Genomic DNA, 20073 nt, shown 5'->3' on the forward strand with positions numbered 1-20073 from the left:
CATAGCTGCAGGAGTTATGGGCCTATATTTACTCCAACTTCGCAGACGTCTATCGCCTCGTGGCTGAAAGGGAAGGGGCGGGCTGGGGCAGGGGGAGGGTTTGCCTGGGGGTCAAGATCTCTCCTTAGGAACAGGCACAAAAATAGTTTTTTGCGTTGTTTCTAATTACGAGTGATGAGTGCCCCGCCTCATTAATCCTTTGCTATCAGCACTGGGCAGGCGGGGAGCACCAGAATAGCTCTGATCTTTGTGCTGCTGCACGCCGCTCTCCCTCAAACCCTGCATGGACGTATTAGGCAAAGCGGCACTGAGAGGAGGACCTACCTTTCCTACATGCACACACAAACAGGTGTACACACACGCGCTCACAATCGAGTGTGTACATACTTGTGTGTGTGTGTGTGTACTGCAGAGGAGGCGGTGAAATAAAGCAGAGGATCTGTGAGCCTGCAGGACGGCTGCACTGGTTACCATCAAAGCTGCAGCCCGTGTCAGAGGAAGACGCACTCGCACGACATCCTCACCCAGGCCTCGCTAAATGTCACCACAGCAGCACTTTGCACTCACAACTCATGCATAAAATAATGCAGCTCGTGTTGAGCAAACACTATTACAGAATGTGCCACAATACGATACGGATTTAGGTTAATGAGAGTTTAATGGGAGCAGAAATAAAAGCATGTAAGAATGCAGAGGACACAGGGATTTCCCCCAGTTGCTTTAAAACATGTTAAAAGGAGTTACATAATATATAAAAGTTTTTTTTTCAAATAAAAGTGACAGTATGGTTTTTCATGTTGGTTCAGTGGCTCACTGGCAGGTTGGGATCGCCAAAATAAAATGATTAGAGCGTTAGGAAAATACAAATGATATATATGATGTGATGTAATTTAATCAGGTTGAATTGCTCCATGTGTCACTATTAACAAGCTGTGTCTCAATTCAGGGTCTGCATCCTCCCGAGGACGTGGTCCACCCGGCCCATGAAGACCGTCTCCCTCATGGGGACACACAGACTGCACAGGCTGAAACTAAATGAGCATTCTGGTCTAGAGAGGATTTCTGTGAGTCACCAACTCGTCACACCCTTATTGCTGTTGCCTGGAAACAGAGCTTAAGTTGGACTGAACATTTGTCTTAACTTGGTTTTCTTAACGCCGACCGGTTGAGTTGAAGCCTGGTGCTCGCACATTGGACGTCTTGACGCTTGTCGAAAAAGAGTTCCTCTGAGATATCTCGTCTGGGATAGGTTGGGCCGGGAAGGATCCATCCCAATGGAGCCTTTTCTTCTCGGAGAGACAAGGACGCAGGTTATTACCTGGAACACGTAAGTTCATATATATTTGTGTGCAGGGGACATAAGCGACTGTGGCTTTGGGAGAGCAGAAGGTTGGTGGTTCGAAACCTGGCTCCTCCAGTCAGCATGTGGAGGTGTCCTTGGGCAAGCAATTATACCCCAAATCCCCCCTGACGACTGTGGAGGATGTGTGGTTGAAAACTGCAGGGGGGGGAATGTGTTTGAATGGATAACTGTGATTGACAAGACTAGAAAATGCAGCCCATGTACCATTTGTAAATTGTTTACTGTAAGATGCTGCACAAGATGGCAAGTTGTCCAACTGAGTTCATTTCAATCACGGCCTATACGTTTGCTTCCAACAAAGCAAACGTTCGAAAAATGGCTCACTGCCTCTTTTAAATTCAACCTGCCCTTTGCACAGAGCCAGGTCAGTCTGGAGTGGAGGAACATTGGCGAGCACAGAGCTATAACCCACTCCAACACCTTTGGGGTCAACTGGTACGTCGTCTGTGTGCCAAACTTTATTGTCCGACATCACTAATGCTCTTGTGGCTGAGTGGGAGCGAAACCCGTGGACCAGGTTCCACAAAGATCAGACAAGAGTGGAGGGTTTTACAGCACTGATCCACAATCAGGTTGTGTTTGTCCACGTAGTGTTACATGGTCGTCACGTATCCATTATCTACACCTCCACTAACTGTGATGCAAATGAGTTCTAGCCTGTGATTCTGTGCAGTCAGCTCTGAGGTGGTGAGTATGAATTATCCTGCTGCATCACAAAGAGAGAGACCACAGGAAGCAGTGACGGCTGCAGTGAGATGGATAGAAGTAGAGAATAGAAGAGGTCACGGCCCATTTCACACATCGCACCGAGGAGATTGCAGGAGGGCATGACACGGGCAGCCCGGATGTGTCTCTGCAAATAAGCAGACGCAATGCCACCCGGGGCTGAGCTGAGGACGAGGAAGGACGAGGAGCGAGGAGAACACAAAACCAGGAAAGCATCTGAGCCGACAAGGGGTTTGTTATCGCTTGTGGTACTCGTTGGACTTTTGAGGAGTCGTGCCTCGATGCATATCAGCCACACACTGACCACTGCGCAAGACACAGGCCGGGGGAGGTGACGCCAAAACCAGATGTCCCTGTCGTCCGTGTGAGCAGCTGCATGGGGCCTTGTTTGGGATTCATCAGAGTCACTTCATCAGAGGACAACATAATCATCCATATATCTAATCACGCCACGGTAATAGCTCTAATTTGCTGCATGATTCACATACAGTGATGGTGTAATGTATAAATGGATTCACATACCACCACCATAGAGTCACATGCACTCAAATCCAATTACTCCCCAATTACACCCAGATATGAGTAATGTAGAGGGAATATAAATATCAACTGACCTGGGAGATGATGATCAGATATTTCTAATCAGCTCAATGACCTAATGGACTTCTATCATGTCCTTTTTATAGTCCTGCACATGAACCATAGCATTTAGCAAAAGTGCTATAGGATGAAAACAAAATTTGATAATCATGCATGGGAATCGTGGTTTAATAGCTCAAGTTTTTTTTTGGGAACTTGACTTATTTGTTTGGCCGAGTGTAAACGACGATTCAAACCAGTAGAAACCTCTGGAAAAAGTGCAAAAGTGCCAAAGTGTAGAGTCATACACTGATCATGGCCGTAAGCTGGCGTGATGGTTTGGTAAAGAATTCCACAGCAGCCGAACACACATGGACAAAACTGAAAAAAAGTCAAAGTACACCTTAAACACACTTTTTCCAAAGATGGTTACTTCCATTTTAGGTAGTTCCCTCCCTAGCCAGCGCCATATTCATGGAACTCCCTGTACAGGCGAGCAGGGATCGAATGAGTGAGCTGTGATTATTGTACATGACAGAGCTGTGGGGAGAAGTGTGACCTCATAGCGGAGCAGCAGAGCACAGCTGATTGCTGGGATGTCCTAGAGAACCGTGGTCATCAACGGTTTGGAACAGGAACTGACACCAAGTGGTTTGGGACGATTGTTATCTCGTAAGGTGATGACCTCATAAACCTCACGCTCTGTCTCTGTGCGATTCTAGATGACTGAGAAAACCCTTTTCCAGAGAATCATTCAGTTTGAATTATATTTTCCCGTCTTTGATATTGAGATGAAACTAGAAGTGGAGCACAGAGTTGGAAAGTCTTTCTCTCCCTTGTTATATTGCATCTTCTGTAAATTCAGTTTAAAGCCAGGATTTAAAGGGTAAATGCACTCATTCATTAATTCACTCGTTTTTTGTTCAATACCTGAAAGAGTCATATTTAAAGGAATAAGGACACTGGAATTAAGCTCCAAAAAAATAAAAAATATGGTAGAATATTAGTAACACTTGAAATATTTCCCCTAAAACAATGAGACATGTTGTGGCTACAGTGGCTCTGCAGCTGTGACCTATTTTGACTTTTCTCTTTTGGGGGGGGGAGAGAGAAGAACGCCTGTGTGGATTTTTATGAAAATATCGTTTCTTTGTATTCATGAGTGGATTTGTGAAATGTGTGTAGCTGAGCATCCCCCCCCCCCCCCCCCCTCCTCTGCTCCTCTTCTCTTTCTTCTGCTCCAGATAAGTTCTTTTAATTGCCGGCCTCGTTTTCGCTATATCCCCATAAATCACACATGCACGCACACACAGGGAAGAGAGCTGTGCACGTCTCGGCTCGGGCTGGTCACACCACCAGCCTGGGGGGGCGGTGGGGTGGGGGGGGGGGCATGTTTGAAGGGTTTTTAGTTGCGTCATCATGTTGCAGGATTACAAATGGTCTGTACGCGCCCACTTAACCGAGGACTTTTTCATTTATGCCTTTTGGAGAAAAAAAAAAAAAATCCAGTGACTTTGATTTAAATAATTCAAAAGACTTAAAAATGTATTTTTGAAGAAAAAAGAAAAAGGTCAAGTTACTTATTCTTCCCTGAACTAAATTTAGGTTTTAACCGCCTCTAGATGCGATGAGAGAGAGAAAGCCGCCCCTTCGTCTCCTTCCTCCTCATCTTTCCACGTCACTTTTTTTTTACCCTGGGAAACCCCCCCACCACAGTCTTCATGACACACTCAACCCACCTATTATGTTGCACTGTGGGGGGGCCCGGCGAGCCAAAACAATAATTTAGAGCCCCTTTTTACTGCCGCACTTATCTGCTGAGTGCTCGCACAAGTCGTCAAAAGCCACACGCTGTTCTAATGTTGCTCTAATGTCGTATATATCACGTTCAGTTTTCAGTAATGTTTACAAAGAGGCGATCAAACAGTTGTGAGACAGATCATTTTGTGAGTATATTCAATTTTGTATTTTACTTTCGGAAGGACCGGATTTATGAACACAACCTTTGGTGCTAAAGTGAAAATACAAGTTCATCACATTTTACAGAGTCAGAGACAAATCCTCTCTTCTCTTTTATACTGCGGCTACAAGTATAAGAATCCAAACTTCCACAACAGGTGGAAGTTTGGATTCTGAGGTCGCGCTGGCTGGGCTAGCTTGATTTTGTTTTTTGTTCCTCTGGAAAACATTGGACATCGGGTTCTTACACGGTTCGGTTAATTGTCTTTCGGGCTGTAATATAAAACTACAATTTTGGAGATATTGAACTATGGGTAATCTAGTTTTGACTCGTAGCTTGTCAATGGTTCATTTTTCACGCAACAGAAAAGATGAAGTTCAACAATTTAAGTATTAATAGAGTCTGACCTTTTATACAGGCATGCTTGGGTGTGTACATGTGTAGACATGTAAGTATATATATAAACACACACACACACACACACACACACACACACACACACACACACACACACACACACACACACACACACACACACACACACACACACACACACACACACACACACACACACACACACACACACACACACACACACACACACACACACACACACACACACACACACACACACACAGTATTCTGTATGAGCAAAGTTGCAAAGTTGAGCTCGTGTTCACATCCTCGACCGTCTCAGCCGCGGAGGTTTCACATGCAGTGAGTGAAACTCAATAGGTCCATCAATTACCTCTGTTTCCTTGGTGTCTTCACAAACAACAGCTGCAGAGTTTAATAAACTGCCCGTGCAACTCAATCGCACGGGCGAAAATATCACAGAGCATGAAAAGCAGCAGGATGATGAAAAGTCGGCTCCTCTCCTTGTCAACTCTCCATCCGTCTATTTGACACAAATCTCCCTCTTAGACTACGTGTGAGGATTTATTAGTATTATGAGGCCTTTTGTTGTTTCGACGGTGTTTCCAGGATGACTGTGCCGTGGCACGTTGCCGGGACACAGAGGAATGCTGTCGCTGTATTAAGTTGCTTCATTTTTGGTTGTCGGACAGAGGTACATTTTTTCCATGGTAACTGGAACCTCATTCAAAACGCTGTCCTTGAATAGATATGAGAAGCTGCTTTTAGACTGAATTCCGGTTGCCGGTTCACGTTCTGCTCAGGTCTTCACTTTCCTTCAGCTCCGATAAAAACTAGACAGAATGATAACAATTTAAAAAAGACAAAGAGTAGAGAAAGAACAGAAATGGAAAATAACTGTGAGTGAAAGTGTGACTGTATGTACTCCAGTGTGTGGATGGAAAGTACATGAGGGTGGTGAGGAGGGTATGTGATGAAGGAGACAGGAAACGGGATGTTTCAGAAACATCTTCAGACGCGATGCAGAACAACCTCAACAAAAATAAACGATTGTGTTTCAAGTCAACAAAGTACACAATTGTTTTTCGACTTTCTAATTGAGAATTGTTATAGAATCTATGTTTAAAGTTTTTTTCGATTGCTTAAGCACGATTTTCAAAACAGGGCCCGGTGTTTCAAACACTAAACACAATCAGCAGAACACCTCAGATCCTTTGCAAAACGAAACACTCTTGTAAAAACTATACACTTTATTTATCAAAACCATATTTTTTTGCCATATGAAACACACACGCTTCATATGACTTAATTCTGTTTGAGCCAGGTACACACTGCTGTTGCTAACCTTAAACACTTTTAGCAATTCAAGTTCTCAGTGATTAGAGTTCTATGAGTGAAGTACTCTGAGAAAGAACAAATACACAATCAATTCACCAAACACTACACAAGACCAATGCTGCAGTCCCATGAAAATTGAATTTATTTCTCTCCATATCCCCAAATCAGTCAACATGTCAACATGGAGAATCACAACACAACATGTCCCAGTTGTCATGCTACTACAGGAGTGTGCACAACACTGTAAGCTCGACAAATATCAGACAAACGGAACATTCTGTATCCAGTACAGGTTTCAATGAGGGGTACCTGAGCCTGGGGCCGGAGATCGTAAACCCTCCACCACCACGCCAAGGAAAACTCTTTGATTGGGTTTAGAGATGGAGACTTATGTCCCAGATGACAATGGATTGCATCTGGTGCATGTGGTTTACTGCTGTGATGTTGTGTAATCGGTCCAGACATGTGAGAATGTGAGGTGTGTTGTAAGGACCCATGTTGGTGTGATGGAGGAGGACCCCATTCTGTGTAGTGGCAGCACAAAAGGTGATGTTACCCCCACGTTGCCCTGGGACATGGATTATCCCGTGGCCAATGATATTTCTGCCTCTCCTTTTTGATTTTGTCCTATGAACCCTGCCTCATCTATGTATATGAATTCATGCGATTACTTCAGCATCCATCTGTAAAACTCTCAGAAATACAGTGAAAGACAAGATTGTGTAGTTCAGCATAGGTCTGGAATACAGTACATTTACATTATGAAAGTTATGTGTGCAGTATGCAACATCACACACACCATCATTACTAATGCCACCGCCGCAGCCTTCCTTACCTCCGAGGATTCTCCCTCTCACCCTCACTCTTCTTCTTTTTTGAGTACAAGCTCCAGTTTGGTTGAAAACAGGTGAACTCATTTTTAAAGTGCTTAAACCTGATTTTTGTGTCTACAATTAAGCAATCATGTGTTTGAACACCTGATGGCTGTGTTTAACCAATTGGCCCATAGGGGTGGTCATTTGACAGGCAGTGCTTAGGAATTGCAAGGAAGTGACATCTTGATATACTTCTGTGTTTAATGTATACAAGTGTGTTTAATGTTTTGCAGATCACTGTGTGTATTGTTTTCCAAAAAGTGTGAAGCTGACATTGTGCTTATAGTGGTGCAGATCATGGCCCATGTTTTGCTCCTTGAGTGTCAGGTTTGATAATTGTGTTATACTTTTGATTTTAGTGTTTATGCATTCGAAAAAAAACTGTAATACAAACAGATGCTGGTGTGTAAATATGTCTTGATTGAGCCAGGACTGAATTACTGATCCAGCCCCTGGTCCAAAGCCTCCATATTCACTTCATATTTAATGACTTGAAAATCAAAGAGCTCAATTAAAAGACACAAAACAACCAGAAAAGATGATCTAAAATGTCCACAATGAGACGCAAACGCAGCAGATAGAGACGCAAAAAGACAATAAGGACCATAAAACCACCAAAAGAGAACAACAAGACATTCATTCATACAGCGCTCTAAAACATGCACTGCTTCTCCAGACACAAACATCACGGGCACAGACTTTGGCGTCTTTTTGCCCCAAACCGCCGACATTCTGGTTTGTGGACAACCCGCTTTACCCCCAGAGCCACCGCCACCACGACGACAAAGAGACACAAAGAGATGCAGACCTACAACGCAGAGACATAAAATGACCCCGTGGAGGTCACATCATCTGTGATCATTTTGTGTATCTTTCAGTTCACAGCAGAAACGGTGGGGAAATGATCCCAGAGGCATATTTGATGATAATCTGTCGGAGGTCTGACCACACCTGAAGACACAACAGTTCACCACTGAAGTCCACCCACGAAGGTGGGGTTAAAAAAAGATGGTGGTTATAGTGAAGTGGTAGTGGGGGGGGGAGGAGGGGGGGGGGGGGGGGGGGTTGGTTGTTTAACTATAACTGCTCATTTTCACTGTGATTAGTGGGCGTGAATGTTGGTTGATGTAGGTTACAGGCCCCCGGGTGGAATAGTGTGTGTGGAGGTGTGTGTGTGTGTGTGTGTGTGTGTGGAGGGGGGGGGGGGGGGGGTGGGGTGCTCCAGGGGCTTTCTCTGTGGTTGAAACCTTTAAGATTAGAATAAGAGCTGAAATAAAGATTCTATGAAAAGTGGTGGAACATGAGATAGAAGAGGGGGATGTGAAAGTGAAAACACAGACGTCAACAACATGTCATGTCGATGTCTGAGTTCTATGTGGCCTCAAAAAGTAGAGTACTGGAGTTTTAGGTACATTTTAGGCAAACAGCTCAAAGAGGAGTAACTTGAGGGTGGCTTGAGCGGTCAAGTTACAGTTTAGATCCATGTCTCTACACACCCTTGTGTGTATTGAAAACTGGAAGAATTTAATGAAACGTGTAAAGTGTATTTTATCATTATATACATACAGATTATTGAGTTATGGTTAAAATAAATCTAAGCCTGAGGTTTGACCACCACCAAATTCTATTTAGGGCTCGAACCTTCACTCCGGGCGACCTCGATGAATCCAATTCACAAAAACGTGAAGTTACGAGTCATGACGTCTGACTATCAAAATCTTCTCAGTTCATCTTTCTCAAATAGTTCCCTTAAAGTAGAGATATCATGTTGAGGAGGCCAAAGAGTTTGTGAAATTACAGATATTGGAATTTGATCTCTGACCACAAAAACGTCCAACAGTCAGTTTTCACCCCAGTTGAAGGGATTCCCTCGAGGTGCTGCTGAGATGTGACGTTAGCAAGAGTGGGACGGACAAGCGGGAAAACACGGCTAGGAACTTTTGGGTCCTTTTATAGGATATAGTAAAAATATGAAAAATACAGAATTACATGAGACGTACGGTGAAAACTGTGCCTTTGATGAAATCATGACTTTTGGCTCCAGACTAATTTGTGTGTGTGTGTGTGTGTGTGTGTGTGTGTGTGTGTGTGTGTGTGTGTGTGTGGTCTCTCCTCGCAGCAGGAGCACATTGAAAACTAACGCACAGTGACACATTACAACATAAAACATATTGATGGAAACGTTATTTAACTTTTTATATCGGCTGCACCTACAGCTCAAATTCCTTCAAGCTTATAAGTGGTTCGTTCTCCGGCAGCGACTTTGAGGAGGTTCTTCTTCTTCTTTCCTTTTTCTATTTTGCTTCTTTAGGTTCTCGTGTTTTTTTCAGAATGGAAACATCAGTGGAGCTGAATCAGGACTTTTATAAATAGCTCAGACTATGATAACATAACAGAGCTTCTCAGTGGGGCTGCTGCTGAAGCTCCCTGCAGCAACACACACGTGCACGCACACGCGCACAAACAGACACGCACAGCAGGCATGATGGAGGACACTGCTTCCCTCTGGTGGAAATCTCATACCATGGTGTGTATTTCCACCGAGGATACTGGAGAGTATTTCAGTTACCGTGTGAATCTTGTGATACCATTTGCACCTCCAGTAAAACGGACTCAGGTTATTCAGACGAGTCAATCAGGAAACATGTCACTCTTCCTCCTACCTGCATACCTTTATCAGATCCATGAATCTTATCCTGGGAAATTGGTGTAAATGTGTAAAGTGCAGAGCAGAAGTTGTTTGACTGACTCTAATGATGCGGCTGCAGATGTACCTTGCTGCTGTGTGTTCTGTAGGAAACTGTCTCAGCTGTCAAATCAACACTGGATGTTTTTTTGGAGGATACACAACTTGACCAGGGTTGAATCCACGTATCTCCCCCCCCCCCCCCCCCTCTCTCTCTCTCTCTGTGACATGACGTGTGTGCCGCAGCAGTCGGAGCAGCCCTCCGCTCTGATTAATGCATGTTTAGGAGATGCTGCATTAAAGCTGTCACTGTCCTCCGTCCCTCTCTTGTTTGTGTCTCCGTCTGTCTCCCTGTTGACTTATCTCCCCTCAGAAGTGCTGTGTTGACACCACAGCGCTGGGCCCGGGGCACGGCGGGACAGGGGGACGCAGCGACGGGGCAATAAAAGTGTCATTTTTCACCTCGTTTATAAACAGCTCGTAACGTTGAGATGAGCCATTGCCTATTATGGGCCCCGGGCTTGGCCTGTGACATCAGAACGCCGAGCGGGACGGCCAATGAGGAGAGTGTTTTAACAAGCCGGCCTTTGGATGTCGGGAGTCTGGACTAGCTCGTCCCATGGTTACCCAGGTAGACAGTGCACTTGTTATCCTCCAGCCTGGGAACCGACTGGGGTCCGACACTTATCAAGCTGTCTGGTGAGGCACAAACTTTGGAACATGAATATTGCAGAGGTTATGGGGTTGTGGGACAGCTTTATTACTCTGACAAACACCATTCCTCAGGAGGGGGGGGGGGGGGGGGGGGCGTAGAGAGGACAGGACAGGACAGGACGGCCATATGCCCGCCTGCCTCCTTTGCCTTGCAAAACAGACAGGTTGAACTTTTTAACTCCCCTGCGTGACTTTTGATTCACCTTTATCCTGCAGCTCTTGACCCACGCCGGGGCTGCGAACCAGCATCTATCTTTAGCGGCTGTGATTCAGCCCGTTGCCTCGGATCACGACGGGGGTGAGAGGCCCGACAGGCTGCGGGGGATTCTGGGTAAATGTGTTTGTCGTGACTCAGACGACAGCGTGATGTTTTGTGAACATGTCCACCATGCCGCTCCTGATGCTTTCTCTTTTTAAACAACGCCTCCGAAGCCACTCGTCCTTCGGACGGCGATGCAGGTTTATTTGTCATAATGCAGGTGGCTGGCTTCAAGAGGATGGAGGGATGGAGGGAGTGAATGAGTTGGAGGAGGAGAGAGACACCCCCACCCCCCTCCTCCTCTCCATATGCTCACTTTGCCTCTAGTTCACATGCTGCTCGTGTCCAACTTCTTTCTCTTGGTTCACACAGGCAGCAGTGATGCATTGAGAATTTATTCACCTCTCATCTATCTACTGCTCAGGGGAAATAACAACAGGCCTGTGACTGAACGCCTCAGGTGATGATATGAAGTAGGAAGGAAAGGGACACACCGCCCCCTTGTGCACAGAGGCAGCACTACACACTTCTGGTGTAATATCATGCACTTGTTATCTTAACTTCACCCGTAAATGCAGGCTGCTGATAAATGACTATATAGTCGCAACTTCATATACACATCTACCCACTTTCATTTACATGATTTTGTGCCAAATTTCAATTAGATTGTGTAAAAAAAAAATCGGAAAAAAAAGAATTAAAAGCTAAAATTCTAAAGTTTTACCTGATGAAGGGATTTCCTCAATATCTTTAACTTCTTTCCACGTAATTGCAAACTTACATGTTTTCTGTATGAACAGCGAAACTAAATATTTTGCATTTAGACATCCAACATGAGCGAACCGTGCAATTCAAAAAGCAGCAAGCACACAGACTTTATATAACCTGCAGTATAATATAAGCAAATTAATGTGTACACTCTTAATAGAAATAAAAGTGAATAAATTAATCCAAACGAGAGCCCAGATTTCAACTGAACTGCACCAACAATATGTATTTTTCTTCCTCTGAAGTGTCCACTGACGGACTTGTACAGCACCGTGAAGAAAGCCCCCCCCCCCCCCCCCCCCCCGACAGGATGGAAAACAGGATTGTGAAAGCTCCCGGGGTGATTTTACGCGGGTGTGGTAAACTTCTGGCTTCGACCGCCACAGAGGCCGACGTAAATTAAACTTCAAGTTGGCTCAGATCAGAACTCTTCAACATTCGACATTCGACAGGTCCAGAAAGTCAAACCACCACCGTGACAGCTACTTATCCTGCAGCAGGAGGGCGCGGGAGACTCCTCACAGTCAAATCGGCCCGTTCCCTAATGGACGTCATGTTGCAGCCCGAGCTGTGAGAAATGGAAAAGCCTCATTACCACTGATGGATAGAGTGGAAATCTTTAGCTTGGCTGATTCCTCCCATTGATAACGCATAAGAGCCAGGGAAGCTGAGGACCATGTAAAACCGAACAGGCTTTTGAAGCTCTGGTCTTTAAACATGACAGTGAAAAAGCAGAAAGAGGATTAAAGGCCTCTCCTGTCAGCTGATAAACTAAACTTCTGTTTTTTTATTTAGAACATTCCCTTCTTTTTTGGTCTTAGCGAACATTTAAATACAAATAATTTTCCTCATGCTTACATCTATTTCAAGGGCAGAGTGTGTGTGTCCTTAACCACACAAATAGTCACAGAATTAAAGTTAAATTGTTGTTGTTGTTGTGTTAATTAGCTGGACATAGAGGAGGTCACCAGCAGCTCCCCAAAAGTGAAGCCAACTGCGCAAGATGGCAGCGTTAGTATCCAGGATGCTTTGGATTCATTTCTACAAAGTGGGAGAAAGAGTAGATGTGCCGTCCATCTTTAAATACTACTGAGGCGATGTCGTGTAACTTTAAAATATATAAACTGCCCTAATGAGTCAGAACTTTTTTTGTAGTTGCATCAAAGTTCGGCAAACGTACTTCAAAGTTTCAGCCTGAATAAAATAAAAAGCACCATATAGTCTTTGTCTTTTCTTCACTTTCACGGCTCCAGTGACCTTCTCCTCTCGACACCGGTGATTTAGCTGCTCTCTGATTGTTCGGCCACTAAATGGATCTGTAAGGCTCAGACTCAACGTGATGTTGAACTGGCACTGACACACACACTTTCCCCTGCTCTCTCTCTCAGACGTTTTACTATGTTCCTGGTGTCTCACTCGCTTTAGTCTTTCATTTCATGTCTCTCCTTAGGTTTCCCTCTCCCTCTCCTCCCCGCTCTACATCTCCAGGATCCTCAGCGGGCTTGTAAAGGAGCTTTAATAGAGAGGAATATAAATCTGCAAGTGACAAACTCCAGTCGTGGCAGGGCGGGGGCCAGTGTGTAAAACCGGGACCTCCGAGGCTCCCGTGCCCCTTTTTGGAATTCCCACTGGCACTGCTGCGAGACCCCACAACCTCTCAGCCTGAACCACAACACACGGCTCGGGGGCCTTTCTGGAGTCTAGACTGAAGGTGAACAGTCCTCGCCCGACGCTGCCCGGAGGATGTTGGCTTTAGAGCGAGCAGTTCCAGGAGCTTAGGCTGGCAGAGTCCATGCAGCCTTTAAAACCAGTTACCTTTATTAGATTTATTATTCATTCTGTCTACACACATTTCAATTTCCTTCCATTTTCCTGAATTTGTTAAACGCCCCTGGAAAAGTTTTGTTGAGACACGGTTTACAATATTCCACAGAAGGGTTTTCTTATTTATTTAAATATCTCATGAGACCTTTATTTTCTTAAACAGGTCCAGTAACAGGCTCACAGGCAGAATAATTCAATACGGCCACGGAGGAAACTCTGCAACAAATAGATTTGATTTAATTTATTATCCTTCAAATTTCAGGCCTGGTGCATTTTGGCAGCTGAAAGTAACAGAGAGGGAACTCTGGACAGTACTGAGGCATCTCACGGTGAGTGGCAGAGACAGTTTTAATTTGTCTTTGTGTGTTATAATAAACTTAATTTTATGTTATGCTGATAAAAGGAATAAGTCTATCAGGAGTTGTTCAAACTAAATTTATGCCCCTGACATCTAATTCATTAAAATCTCATTAATTCAATGATGCTATCAACACATCACAATATCTTTAAATTCCAACACGGAGACTCTCCCGAGTGTCCATTAGGTGGCACTGCACAGTTCCCTCAGAGAGCAGAGAGGCTGTACAGTACAATAACATTTCCTCGTCTTAAAACGGAAGATAAACTGACTTTTAACTGTTAAAACAACAGACCGGCCTCACTGGCTGCTGAACTGGTGCCTGCTCATGGATCTCTGTTAGAATAATGGAATGATAGATTTAACAGGCCCAGTTCCCAAATTAATAATTCTGTTCCACATTGCAGAGCGTATCGAATCTGTCAGATAGTTTAAGCTGCGTCTTTTGACTCCCCCTTTTTTTCCATTTTGCTTGAGTTGAGTGTGGCTGCACAGTTTCCATCCCCCTGCAGCAGCAGCAGCAGCAGCAGCAGCTGTGTTTTGAGTCATTTACAGCTCAGCTGACATCGCCGCTCCATTCAATGGATTAGAGGACAATGAAATCATTTTCTGAGAGACGCCTTCGGGGAAATGATGGATTCAGCGAATGCAACAGCTGATAGAATTTGACTTTCTCTTCATAATGTGTTGAAAATCCAGACGCAGATTGAGTGGAGTGGAAGATGACATCTTCATTACTCAGTTCAGAATAATCACACCATGCCTGCCAGGAGAAACCACATTTAAATTCACTAGATGGGGATTTTCTTTTGAATCTGCACCAAATACTCAGACACACACTCATAAATATCAGTTCCATAAACATGCCTGATTTATTTCATTGAGATCCATGAATTATTCTCAGAGAAATCGAGGAAAATCTTATTTCACAACATTCAAGAAAGTCAAAACTGCATCTGTCCCCTGACTGGAATTCGCCTTCAAATGGAAAGGAGCTTTTCCCTGACTGACTATCAACACATCCTATCAAAGTTTCATGAAAATCCATCAGGTCGTTTTTGTGTAATCTTGCTCATAATCAAACAGACGGTATAAAAATATGGAATTCCTGCTGAAAATGGCTCATTTCCCTTCATCACACGTGAAATATAAAAATCACAGCAGCTGAGGTTTGGTCGTAAACTTTAAGAAAATCAAATTAATCTCTTGTTAGTTGTATATCTCATGTATGGCGCCATTAATTCTTTTTCCATATTAACTTTGTTATATAAATAATAATTGTGCCGTTTACTGCTTGACAATTACACCATTTCTCGTGCATTGCCCAGAAATCACACATTCTGATTTCAACATTTGGGGATTTGTTTCCGTCCATAAGTCATAAAACTCACTGTGCCTGAGTGAAATGTTACACATAGTTTGGATTGAAGCAGAATGTGTCATCTATGGTATAAGTCCTTTAAACGTCTTCTCCATACATTTTCATTTATTATCCAAAACACGGCCTAAGTTAACTGTTCTCCTCTTTATCAAATACATGGCATGTTCATCAGTAGACAATAAATCACCAGATGAGTCAATTCATGGAGGAATAAAGCGCCATAAAACTATGATTGTTTGCTGCGGATTAATTCGAATATAAATACTGTAGTTTTTATTGCGTTGTCTGTGGTTTTTCGGTGAACAACTTCCAGGAAATATTCACCCACTGTGAAATCACCGGCTCTCCCTGCTTGATCACACTGGGTGGCAGGACTGGCACGGCACTGGAAAGCATTACTTCTGCATAGTGTTAATGGACTTACTTAACTCCTGGGTCCTGACTTGTGTTTTCCAATGAATTAAAGTGTCAGGAGCCACAAATCAGTGTCTGGGATAGGTCATGTGGGCAGCAAAGGAGGAGGAGGAGGAGGAGGAGGAGGAGGAGGAGGAGGAGGAGGAGGAGGAGGAGGAGGAGGAGAGTAGGCCTGGTGGGTCTCAGCGTTCCTTCTTAATGGTTTGTTCCCCGGACGCATGAAACTGGAGCCTAAAACCCGACCTGTTGATACCGAGGCCCCAGTTGTACTCCCATCTACCCGGAACATGTGCACATGCACCCGCAACCGCACATGCATGCCATTACATGCTCATACATGGTGCAACCAGCGCTGCCATGCCTCCCTGAGATAGATCTCACACACACACACACACAGACACACACACTAGTGCCCCCATCCCCTCTTCTGTGCTTTAACAGTAACAAAAACTTAAATTAATTAAGTAATCGCACAACCCTGCAGCCTCTGCATCACAGAGGAATTTCCATATTACAGCATCTGATACTCCCTGCTCACAGCGCTCAGATGCCACTAATGCACGCCCCTGGTCAGGCAGGCCGTAACCGGATAGCCGATGGGATTGTGCTGCAGCAGATGCAGTGGAGAGAGAGAGTGTGTGTGTGTGTGTGTGTTTGTGTTTGTACGTGTGTGTGTGTGCAGGAGTGGAGGCACAGGGGCTGGTGGAAGTGGTCTCAGTGGTGGTGGTCGCCCATGCTATATGGGTCCTGCTCTTTTTATTACAGCTCATTAGGACAGCAAATAACTCACTACTCCATTTTCATTAAGGCAACAAGCCACTGGAGGCTGTGTGGTTCGCGGCGGTTCAGAATAGCCATGACGCGTTGTTAGCCGACGCGGCCCAGAGGAGAACTCGGCTAAAAACGACTGTCGAAAACCGCAGAGGCTTCGTTTTTTAACAAACGCCACTCGAGATATAATCGTTATGAGAGTTGGATATTGTTTTTTGTTCCACACGTTGTTCTTCTTCCTCGTCAAAACCATGCGCCTACATTACCCACAATGCAACTCTGTAGTGCACCTCAGAGTTCAGTCAGAGATGTGTTATGTGGCCTCGTGGAGAGAATGACAGAATCCACCACTCACAATGCAGATAATATACTAATAGCAACAAAGTTTATTTGGGCGTTACCATAACAATAAGCTGAAGTTTGAAAATACCACAGTAAATTAGAAGTAATACATATGTAACTTTAATATAACTTCCAACAAACTCATCAAAACTTCTAAACTCATAATGTGCAACGAGGAAAGTCACCGTTCATTTGTGGTTATGGACGTATTTCAAGTTCCTCTCTGAACACGACTCGGCCAATGAGATTTTAACCCTCGCAACTGGCAGTGCTCAATTACAACCAATAGCTAAATTCCCAGCCCTCTCTTCCCATGATCCTCTGCCTGCCCCATGTGGCAGGCTAATTAACCAGTTGGTGAGCCGAGCAAGGACGGAGGGCCACACACAGCTGCCTCAACCCTCTGCAGGGCTGGAGGGGGGGGGGCTTCGACTTGGCGATGGGCTACCAGCAGAGTTGGACGTGCTCGGAGAGGAGAGGTGGAACGTTTGACTCAGAGCCGGAGCTGGCTGCTGAAGCTGCTGGCAAACACGAAGCACGAAATCTGCTTTTTGTTTTCAGGAATGCAGAAAAGAAGTAATTCATAAAATACCTCACTGACTCTTCATGTATTATTCCTCAAACTTAATGTTAACCATGTTCAAGGGCCCAGGGGGTGTTCAAATTCACCCCACACCTGAAGTGTAATAGTAGTTTCTCTGCAGGAGAGTTTATAAAGACACCGGCCAGCGCTGCAGTCAGGTGTCAGAGAGACAGCTGTGCAAAGAGAGAGGAGTCACCCAGTCAGCATCCACTTCTACTCACCCTTTAAATCTCTCTCTCTTTCCCTCTCCACTGCTCTGGGAGTCGTGTTTCAGGAGCTCTCTGCGATTGTAATCAGTGTTTTCACATTTCAGGCATTTATATTTAAGTAATATAAATCTCATACAGAGACGCTGACATTGTGTCCATAAAGTTACTATAACACAAATATGAACAAAGATGATTCACACCGGAGAACATACGACAACTGTTTCATGTTTGGCACTCGTCTCATTTAGGACACACGGGTACTTTCCCGTTTTACACTTCTCCATCACAAGTAAAGTGCATACATTCAAAATCTTAATAAAGTATCATAAGTTAACGTTATGACCAAGGTGTTGATTATTATTATGATATCACAAGCAGCATGTTATTATTGAAGCTGGAGGTGGAGGAGCTAATTTTAACGGCTTTATATATTTCTCCATATTTCTCATGGCTGATGAATCCATCATATTATATAAGTTGGAAGAAAACTGAAAATCTCCTCCACATTGTGCAAAAGCTACATCTGAACCAATGTGCTGTAGGGATGAAGTGGCTCTTTGCAGCCACTAGGAGTCAGTTATTCTCATATTTATTACTACACATCTCAGTGGAGAGAAAATTTGTGTTATTTGTGTGATGACATGAAGACTCATTGCTTATCAGGATGATGATTATAATGGCGGTGATAATTACAGAGAGGAGGAGTAAACAGAATGAAACATTACACAGTTTCACTCCAAAAGTAAAAGTTTCCTCCGACCAAGGTAAAATACTCACAAAGTGTTTGAATAATTAAGATTTGTCGCGTCCTGACTTAATGAACTCTGCTCTGACACTGAGTTCCTCTGTCTCCCGCTTGATGAGCCCACTGCACGTTAATAACACGGCTGATAAGAGATCTTGGCATCGGAGCTCTGCAGCTGGACACTGGAGAAACAAGGTAATAATCAAGAGCAGTAAACAAACCGTCGTCTTCCTAAGGACAATCAGGGTCATCAGAGGAAGTCTGACGGCTTCCAGGGAAACAAGATACGAGACGACGGAGCCAAAATACAGAGAATTGTAAGTACACAGGTTTCATAGGCACATATATAATATATTTTACAGTGGGTGTGCACTAGGAAATGATCAGTAGTGGAAGAAAACAGGATATTTACACAAGGACTGAATACAAAACATTTGGGAGATATTTTAACTTATCTTCTAATTCAAAACTCAATTAGTCTTCTCTCAAGTTAAATTATCTTAACTTGACTTAATTCCAGCTTGTGTGTAGAGATAATTTGCTGCATTTATTGGTCTTGTAAAATGAATGGTCGTTTTTTTTGTGTGTTTTCCAACTTAATGGACCTTTGATGACCTTTTTGTTCTTTTGCAGGAAACTGGTCTTTAAAGAAGTGAAGATCGCCCGATTGCTACAGACAAACAGATATAGAGTCTCTGCATTTCTCTGGCACATCTCACCTCGAGCACTCGTAGAGCACATACACCCACGGGCTATTTTCATCTATTTAAGTGAAAGGAAGCAAATAACAGCGCATTAGCACATGCTGCACTCACACAAAGGGGCGCACACAAAGGTACTTGGATTGTTTTGGCAAGCGGCGAGTTTATTATTTTGTTTTATGGGGCTGGGAGGCGGGGGGAGCTTGTTTTGCGGCGCTGCCTGTGATACGGCGGCTCTGTTTGTGAGCTTGTGAGAAAGGAAGCACCAGTAAGATCAATACATCCTCTACGTAGATTTCCAGCAGAGCGTGACGTGTGTGTGGGGAAATGAGCTGGGCCGAGGATACTTTGCTTGTTATGGATTTGACATGAACTTGGCCCCCGGCCTCTCAGAATGTGATGGATGTATTATTTAATCTTCCTGTCTTTGTTAACCTCCTTTTGGCCGAAGCCGCAGTGATTCTCGCTCCCCGAGTGGATGAAACAACATCCCCAGTTTGGCCTTTGGGTTTTCGATGTAGTATTAGGATGGCCGTAATAACAGAGCCGCTCCACAAGGACCTTTTCCATGGCAGACACGCTAATGTGCAGTATTTTAAGCACACGTGAGTCAACTGCACAAGATGAGGTATCACTGAGGAGAGCAGCAGCTGCATCGAAGGGCCGGGACACCTTATCAGCTTCCATGTTGAGGGTTGGATGTTCATGGGAAAAAAATGTTGTGAGAACGGTTTAGAATATATTTTCAGTGTTAGGGAAACTAAATAAAATGGCACACAACAGACACCTTGACACCTCTGTCAAGGCTCAACCAAATATCACACACTCATAGATGTAGTTGACCAAACTGTGCTTGATTTTTTCTTTAAGACCCATAAATGATTATCTTGGAAACAGTTGAAAACGTGGAAAAACTTCCGTATTTCCCAGTGCTAAAGAAAGTTTGAAAACAATTAGCTGGATCTCTACCAAAGTTCTGTTACTTGCTGACCCACACCACATCCTAATATCAGGTTTTTTTGGAAATATGTGCAGTTGTTTGTGTTTAATCTTGCTTACGGACAAAGGTACCAACAAAACAAGCGAATAAATCAAATAACTT

This window comes from Platichthys flesus, chromosome 18, assembly GCF_949316205.1.
Source record: "Platichthys flesus chromosome 18, fPlaFle2.1, whole genome shotgun sequence".
In the NCBI taxonomy this organism is placed as follows: Eukaryota; Metazoa; Chordata; class Actinopteri; order Pleuronectiformes; family Pleuronectidae; genus Platichthys; species Platichthys flesus.